This window comes from Mixophyes fleayi, chromosome 2 (genome assembly GCF_038048845.1).
Source record: "Mixophyes fleayi isolate aMixFle1 chromosome 2, aMixFle1.hap1, whole genome shotgun sequence".
In the NCBI taxonomy this organism is placed as follows: Eukaryota; Metazoa; Chordata; class Amphibia; order Anura; family Limnodynastidae; genus Mixophyes; species Mixophyes fleayi.
The window spans coordinates 19,503,407-19,512,477 of record NC_134403.1 but is presented as its reverse complement, the minus strand read 5'-3'; the positions used below and the strand labels follow the sequence as shown (position 1 = coordinate 19,512,477).

At 49.0% G+C, this 9,071-nt stretch overlaps 1 non-coding gene across 1 annotated transcript; it reads right to left on the bottom strand.

The window, feature by feature from the left end:
- Positions 1-1,537: 1,537 nt before the first annotated feature.
- LOC142142012 (5.8S ribosomal RNA) lies at positions 1,538-1,691 on the bottom strand. The gene has a single exon (XR_012688981.1). It is a non-coding gene; the product is annotated as a 5.8S ribosomal RNA (ribosomal RNA).
- Positions 1,692-9,071: the final 7,380 nt, after the last annotated feature.

The window sequence follows — 9,071 nt, the reverse complement described above, 5'->3', positions numbered from 1 at the left end:
CCATCCGCCACCCCAGACCCCATGGCTTGGATCTGGCACTTTGACTAAAGGTGATGTTATCTTTGCGTATCTCCCAATCCAAAACCCCAAGTCTGCCGCAGGAATCGATTCATTCCTCACAAGAATTGTGACCTTCACCTTTTCTTGCCGGGTTATTGCTAGGGCCCTATAGCCCGTCCACGGATCCCTCAGCCTACACCCACCCCACCGATTCCAGAAGGCCTGTAGCCCCTGGTATGACATGAAACTAACGTCATATTCTGCTGTATTGACAGGGTGGATGCAGGCGAAGAGATCCGCCGGGACAAACCCAAAAGTGTGCAGGAAGTTCTTTAAAAAATCCGACCTGCTGGGAGGATCTTTCCCCATAAACTTCAGTTGCACTACGTTCCGTCTCCTAAAGGGTTGGGCCCCCATTGGCCCTTGCAACCTGGGCGTGGCGTTAGCCCCTCCCCCCAGAGAGCTCGGGCCCGCTACAGCCCCAGCGTATGATTTTAATCCGGGTAATGGGCTTGGGTCTGCCACTTGACCCCTTCCTTCTAACTGGCTTCTGCCACCAACAGTACTAGGTTCAGGACCCCTTACCTCCTGTCGGGACCCAGACCCCCCTTCCCTGGCACGAGGTGCCAACTGCTTACCATCCCCCAGAATGCCAGGCATGGACTTAGATGCTTTCTCTATCAATTCTGCCGCCCTCTTTGCCCTGTCTGACACAAATAATGGGCCAAAAATTGTCTCAATGACTCTCTCTTGGACTGCGCTGGGACCCTCCCCTGTTTTCCCAGAGGTGCTTGCCGGGACCTCTGAGTCTCGATCATGCACGGGCTCATTCCTAGGTTTTGCCACATTGTTACCTTTTATAACATTCTTATCCCCCACCACATTTACTTTCCCAGCCTTGGGTACGCCACCTTGGGCTGTCGGATTTTGCCGACAATCCGGCTGCATAGCGGGGGGTAGCGCTGCCGCTGCGTCATAGGTACCAACATCAGTGCTCATCACAAACACACCGTTCACTGACACCTTATTCTCAACCTTTGCATCAGATATTTTGACAGCATTATCTTTGTGCATTAAATTACTTAGGGCATTTCCTACCGCTACCACAGTGTGATCAGAAGTAGACGCACTGGCTCCGATCACTGAGCTTTGGCTGTCGCTCGGCTGCGCTGCAGAGGAACGCGCCGCCACTTCGCAACGAGCCTCTGCCCCGATCTTTGAGCCAGCTTTTGCATCCACACTTGAAACAATAGCATTACGTGTTGTAATTTCTGAATTATCATTGACAGCATTATCTTTGTGCATTAAATCACTTAGAACATTTTCTACCGCTACCACAGTGCGATCGGAAGTAGACGCACTGGCTCCGTTCACTGAGCTTTGGCTGTCGCTCGGCTGCGCCGCCCCGGGCACCTCCCGCGGGGGGGGAGGCGCGCGGGGGAGGTGGGGTCTGGCCTTGGGGGGACGAAGGGGAGCCCCGCGAGCGGGGACCCCTGCGACGGCCCCAGCCGCGCCGCCAGGGCGATGGACGGAGGAGCGACCCTCAGATAGGCGTAGCCCCGGGAGAAACCCGGGGCCGCAAGGTGCGTTCGAAGTGTCGATGATCAATGTGTCCTGCAATTCACACTAATTCTCGCAGCTAGCGGCGTTCTTCATCGACGCGCGAGCCGAGTGAACCACCGCTAAGAGTCGTCAGGTTTTGGTTCGGTCCCGCGGGGGGGACACCTTCGAGTGGCGTCGTCAGTCGGACTCCGTGACGGAAAACAAAAGCGCGGCCCTGTCGTCCGGGCGCCCGGTCGCCGGGGGTCCGCCGGGGTCCGGGGGTCCGTGGCGGAGAGCGGAGGGACGGGCCGCGGAACCCGTCCCCTGCTCCCCTCGGCACGGTCCCCCGATGCCGCCGGCGGGGTCCTCGGCGCCTCGGGACTTCTAAACCTTCCGCGCCTCCCCCCTTACGGGGCGGGGAGCGCGCGAGCGGTACCCGGATCGGCTGGAGGGGTTCCGGGGGTGTGTGTGTGTGTGTGTGTGTGTGTGTCGCGCGCGCGATTTTGCCCGCGGCGGGGATCGGGGAGGCCGGTCGGGCGGGAGGTCGGGCCCCGCGGCCGCCCTCCCGCTCCGGCCACCGCCGGCCCGGGCCTCCGTCCCCTCTCCCCCGGGTGCGGGGAGGCGTCCGGGGCCCCCCGGCCATCGGGGGCGGCCGGGGGGTCGCGGGGGAAGGCTTCCGGTCGGACGCCGCGGCCGGGCGCTTGCTGGACATTCTTGGGCGCCTTGAAGCCTTCTTCACAACTATTAAACCTCTCTCCTTGATGATCTGATAAATGGTTGATTTAGGTGCAATCTTACTTGCAGCAATAGCCTTGCCTGTAAAGCCCTTTTTGTGCAAAGCAATGATGACTGCACGTGTTTTCTTGCAGGTAACCATGGTTAACAGAGGAAGAATAATGATTTCACGCACCGCCCTCCTGTGTTAACAAGAGAATCACTGACCTGATGGCTGCTGGTCTTTTGTGGCAGGGATGAAATGCAGTGGAAATGTTTTTGGGATAAAGTTCATTGTCATGGCAAAGAGTGACTTTGAAATTAATTGCAATTCATCTGATCACTCTTCTGGAATATATGCAAATTGCCTTCATAAAAACTGAGGCAGCAGACTTTGTGAAAAATAATATTTGCGTCATTCTCAAAACTTTTGGCCATGACTGTAATATGCAGAGTCACACCTGGTGCCAAGACTAATATGCAGAGCCATATCCAAATGCCAGCTTTAAAATGGATCTGTCTCCTACTCAAATTAAAGTATCCATGTTATGGGTTGAGCCAGTTAGTAGACTATGAATTTGCTAGTGACCCGCGTCATTACTAGGGTAATTTATCACTAATATTGCTGACTTTCATATTCATGAGGTGTCCATTCCTAAACGCATTGATCGAATATGTTCTCATGAATAATAGTGCAGCCCACAAAATGTCTGCCCCCACTGTGTGTAGGTGACAGGTCCCCTTTAATGTGTCCTCTGGCCTGCCCGATGCAAGGAAATAGTGGGGAAAAGGATTATATTTTGTCTTCAGGTCTACCAAACACATTCTATATAAATTATATATGTCTGTGTATTTAGTCATTTCAACCAAACCATATGCCCTTCATTCCCAATCTAGGCTCTGCCCTATGTTCTCCATCGATTGGCCATATATCCGGCCTGGCTGTGTGATAAGTGATGTGTGTTTCTATGTAGGTAGTGGTGAGGTGGGGTCCTGTGGGGAAGACCGTTTACTCAATGTGAACCAGGTCCAGTATTCCGCCTCCGAGGACCGCATCCTCTGAAGCATTGTACCAGAATATATCTGGTGTAACATCAGGAATAAGGATACCAATTTGAATAATTTTCAGCGATACATAATGATTACCACTGCTCAATAATGAATAGAAGCCTCAATATCTTAACATGCTGTTACTTCCATTGTGATTTTCCTACATACTGTCACACACTACATACACTGCTGGACAACATATATCAGGACATATACACACATTATACATCAGTATACAGGTTTCCTCTCTCCCGACATACGTTTAGAGATCCGTGCAAACATCTCTCTCCATCCATGACGTCTTCTGTGTTCAGCAAACTGGAGACAAGTCTTGGGAGATGAATTTACTAAGCTAATGAAATAATTCCGCAAACATGTTTCACCCAATTAGCGCTCGTTAATGCTGATCTGTTTTCTTGTGAAATTAGTCCCAACGCGTCCTCTGTGTTTGTGGAGTTTGATCCGATAGAAAGCAGCTTGGAGCATTTATCCAAAAGAAGTCTTCTGCTAAGTGCTCACACTGCAAACACTTTATCCCCAGGAGGACCCCATGGACAGGTGTAGAGGGGTCTCCGGAGAGGAGAACAGAAGCTGCTGCCTATGTGTGTGTGTGCAGGATGCCTGGATACCTCACTGTATTACAGGATAGGAGTTATATAGCATTAGTCGGTGGCATTGAACTACTGTTTGCACTTTATTAAAGTCTATTATAAAAAAAATAATTTCTAGAGAATGTAGAAGTATCTTGTTACAACTCAAATTGTAAGTACCAACTGTGTACCTCCCGGCTTCTTCCCCGGCACCTGGAACCGCTGGGTGGGTGTAGCTGCTGCAGCGCCTCTTTGCTGATGACTGTGATTTGATTCTCCTGGCCATTTACTCCGGATCAGGACTCCTGGGTAGTGGTCAAAGCACCAGGTTCTACTCAAGATAGCCGGAGGATTGATGGGTGTATGGTGGGTGCATTCATTATTGGCTCAATGCACACAAAAATATTAGACTTTGCTTTGCAAGGCGAGATGATTAAATAAACACGATGAGGTGGGGTTTGTGCACATTTGAAGGCATTGTAGCTGTCTAATATAATCTGAAATGTGCAGTAGACTGGAGAGACAAAGCCGTACTCTTCTCTGCTCCATGTAGGTTTGTTTGTCCTGTCCTTAGTTAAATAGTTAAAACATTTGTCATTTCAAAAGACAGACTCAATCCCCCCAATCAGGAGTGTATGAAATGTAAATGAGGCTAAAGTGAGACATATATTATTATTACTCTTTATTTATAGGGCACCACAAATGTTCCGCACGGCTGTACAGAGAGCCAGCAACAAACCAGTACATGGTATTACAGGACAATACAGGAAACAAATAACAATACAACTCATAGGACAGCTAATAAAAGCCTTAATGGGCAACACAATACAAGGGGTATATTCAGTGCATGCTGAAACCTGTACCCATGAGCGTGGACACGACTGACAGGATAAGAATCACTGATAGAGTTGAAAAGATATTGGAGGAGAGGAGTCAACGGGCAGAGAGTCCGCGGAGGAGGTGCACAGTGCGCAGTGCAGCTGGTGAGCAGAAGTGATAGGTAATGAGAAGAGGAGGAACAGGAGTGAAGGGGGCCGTGCTCAAGAGAGGCTACAATCTAGACACATGGGGGTGCGTCAGTGAAAGATCTAGAGACTAGAAAGGTGGGATAGAAGCAAGCGTGGGTGAGATTGAGGATAAGAGAGGGTGAGGTGTACTACACATGGGAATGTAGTGGTGGAGGCGAGAAATGATCAGAGAATAAATAAAGAGTTTTGGAGGCATCATGGGAGAGGAAGAGTCTGATGCGAGCAATGTTGCGGAGCTGAAAACGATAGGATTGGGCAAGGAGGAGGGAGGAGTCAAGAATGACAACCAGGCAACGGACAGCGGAACAGAGGAGATAGTGGTGTTGTCAATAGTGATGGGGAGGTGGGGGAGGGGAGGACACTCGAGGGAGAGAAGACAATGAGTTCAGTTTTGTTAAGTTTGAGAAAATGTAGGAACATCCAGGAGTAGATGGTAAAGAGGTAATTGGACACCCGAAAGAGGAGGGAAAGAGAGGTCAAGAGATGAAAGGTAGAGTTGGGTGTCGTCAGCATAGGGGTGGTACTGAAGGCCAAAGAAACTGATAAGTTCACGCATGAAGGAGGTCTACAGAGAAAAGAACAGAGGGCCAAGGAGAGAACCCTGACCTCTGCGCGAAGGATCATGGGAAGACGGAACCAGAGGTAGAAATAGAGAATACAGCAGCGGGATCCAGGGGGATAAGCAGCGAGATGCGGCCCCTTGATTTCCCCGAAAGAAGATCCATGGTTAGCAAAGCGAAGCCAGATTGGAGAGGATCAAGGAGAGAGTTGTCAGAGAGGCAGCTGGTGAATCGGTTGTACATAAGTCGCCCAAATATTTTGGAGGCAAAGGGGAGGAGAGAGACGGGACAGTAGCTGGGGAGGGGATGAGGTCAAGAATGTTTTTTTTAGGAATGGATGAGACAAGAGCATGTTTGAAGTATGAAGAGAAGATGTTAGTTGGGAGGTGAGAGGGATTGGGGTCCAGGGGGCAGGTTGAGGGGGAGGGGGGTAATAGAAGAGAATGGACTTCACCGCCCACAGTGGGACAGAAGGAGCACAAGAGGTGGTGGAGGGAGTGGAGGGTGGGGGGCAGAAGAGGAATGGAAGGTGGATATTTCCTGTCTGATGGTCTCGATTTTGTAAGTGAAAAAGGCAAAATCAGTGGCAGTAAGGGCGGACGGGTGTGGCAAACAAGTGTGTTGAAAGCTGCAAAGAGGCGGCGGGAATTAGAAGATTGGGAGGAGATGAGAGACTTGAAGAAGGATTGTTTGGCAAGGAAGAGGGCAAAGCTGTAGGACGAGAGAATGAACTTAGAAACTCTGCCAAGGAAGGAGATTCCCTCCAGTAGTGTTTGCCGGTACGTGAGTGCCAAGGTTGGAGTTTGGAACGACGAGTCGAGCAGTGGTGAGGGTATGATTGTAGAGGGAGGCCGCCTGGTTGGGGCAGGTCTGGGTGGATAATGGGGAGAGGAGCCTATCAAGTGAGGAGGAGAAAATAGCAGGAGTTGGATAAAATCAAGATTACATCTACTAAGGGATAATTTTGGCAAGAGGATGGTTGCAGGAGACAAAGAAATTGTGAAAGAGAGAAGATAGTGTTCAGAGAGTGGGAAGGTAGGGTTGGAGAAGTCAGATCGCATTGATGGGAGAAGGCAAGGTCAAGGGAATGACCACGACAGTGAGTGGGGGAAGAGAGACCAAAGGAGGAAGAAAGGGCAAGAAGTTTGATGGACGCTGGGTCTGTGGAGTTGTCAATGGCGATTTTAAAGTCAATTAGGATGATGGAGGAGAGGTCTGAGGAGAGGTAGTGGGGAAGCCAGGCTGCAAAATTATCAAGATATTGGGAAGTAGGACCGGGGCGACGATAGATGACTGAGACAAGGAGATGGATGGGGTAAAGGAGACGGATTGTGTGGACCTCAAAAGAGGAGAATGAAAGGGAGAGCTCAGGGGAGATGACACGGAAGGTACAACTGGGATAAAGGAGGATGCCGGCCCGACACCCGGACGGTCATTAGGTCTGAGGTAGTGAGGGAAGGAGAGGTCCTATAGGAGAGAGCAGTAGGGGAAGCAGTGTCAGTGGAAGAAGGTTAAGTGAGTTGTAGATGAAGAGGCTGGATAGAAGGCACAGGAGAGAGGGAAGTGGGGAAATGTGCATGTGAGTGGTAGAATTGCTGGTGCACGGGAATGGGCTGGATCTGGGATGTAGATGGGGGCAGGGGTTGAGGATGGTAAAGGGTGGGAGCGAGGAGACATGGTGTAAACTAAGGGAGGAGATGGTGGAAGGAAAGAAGGGGAGAGGATGGACTAGCAAACGAGCGGGCAAAGGCTGCTAGGAGGAGGAGCAGGGAGAGAAGAAAGGCAGCGTGAGAGATAGGGAGGAAGGAGATGGATCAGATTAGTTACAGTTACTTCCTACAGAATAAGAAAGCAAAGTTGAGTGATGGATTCATGAAGCAACAAAGACCATGTAAAGCAACAGTGATAGTATCAATGGGTACAATACCAGGGAGAACAGATTAAACTCACCATGAAGAAATAGGGCTGGAAGATTGATATTTAATACCAACAAGTTCAGGTAAGTTCAGGACCGTCACTCAGATGCTGCTGCTCTGTAACCGTCACTCAGATGCTGCTGCTCTGTAACCATCACTCAGATGCTGCTGCTCTGTAACCGTCACTCGGATGCTGCTGCTCTGTAATCGTCACTCAGAAGCTGCTGCTCTGTAACCGTCACTCAGATGCTGCTGCTCTGCTACTGTCACTCAGATGCTGCTGCTCTACAATTGTCACTCAGATGTTACTGCTCTGTAACTGTCTCAAATATGTCTCTGTTCTGTTTCTGTCACTCAGATACTGTGGCTCTGTAACCGTCACTCAGATGCTGCTGCTCTGCAAGTGTCACTCAGATGCTACTGCTCTGTAACTGTCTCAAATATGTCTCTGTTCTGTTTCTGTCACTCAGATACTGCGGCTCTGTAACCGTCACTCAGATGCTGCTGCTCTGTAACCGTCACTCAGATGCTGCTGCTCTACAATTGTCACTCAGATGCTGCTGCTCTGTAACCGTCACTCAGATGCTGCTGCTCTGTAACCGTCACTCAGATGCTGCTGCTCTACAATTGTCACTCAGAAGCTACTGCTCTGCAAGTGTCACTCAGATGCTACTGCTCTGTAACTGTCTCAAATATGTCTCTGTTCTGCTTCTGTCACTCAGATGCTTCTGTCCTGTTACTGTCATTCAGATGGAAGATTATTGGGAGATAAACATTAAAAAATTCCAAATATAAATTTTGAGATATGAGCCATAAATGTAACATATATTGTTCATTGTTAACCTGACATTACACTGCAATGACATTGTAGATAGCTAACGCCTCGCCCGCATATTTAGGACAATGTCTTAATGGGATATCATGCCTGTGAAAAAGCTGAGAATGCAGTCATTTAAGCTGCTGTGACATCACTGGTCCTGCCCTTTGTATGAATCCTCCAGGCCACACATTGCAGATGCAGGCTGCTAGTAATGATGTATGATTCTCGACTACCCTGGCAACCACAGTCACATGGCACAGGATATTATGAGCAGAGAGCATTTTTGAACACCCCTCTGAGCTCTGTCTGCACCTTCTTCCTCTCTGCCATCACATGACATGCCGAGAGCTGTGTCTGTGTATCAGACTGACTGTGTCTGTCGGCCATTTTTGTTTGCCAGCCAGAGAGATTTTGAAAAGGAGATAATGATTTGTAGCAGGACAGCTAAGAAAAATCACTATCAGATGACATTCCTCAATGTGGCCTTGCATATGTGTACGTGTAGCTCTGTAAAGTATGGTACAATTGTCATATATAGATGATTTGCTATACATATGCCATGTTCTTTATAATGTTCTTTATGAATGGCTCCCATAGTGCACTTAAACATTTTTTATTTGCTTTTTTTAATAAATGTATTCACATTAAGAATAATAATAGGCCTATAATTGAGTACAAATTGTTAAATAAAAGAGGCAATTTCACATGTAAATAACAAACACATTTCACAACTGGTAACAATAAGATTGGTAGATGTAACAATTAATGGAGAGAATCACTCACAAACGAGCATGTGTTCCCCGACACAGAACGGCAATGCAGAAACATCTGGGAACAAATGGAAGACAACA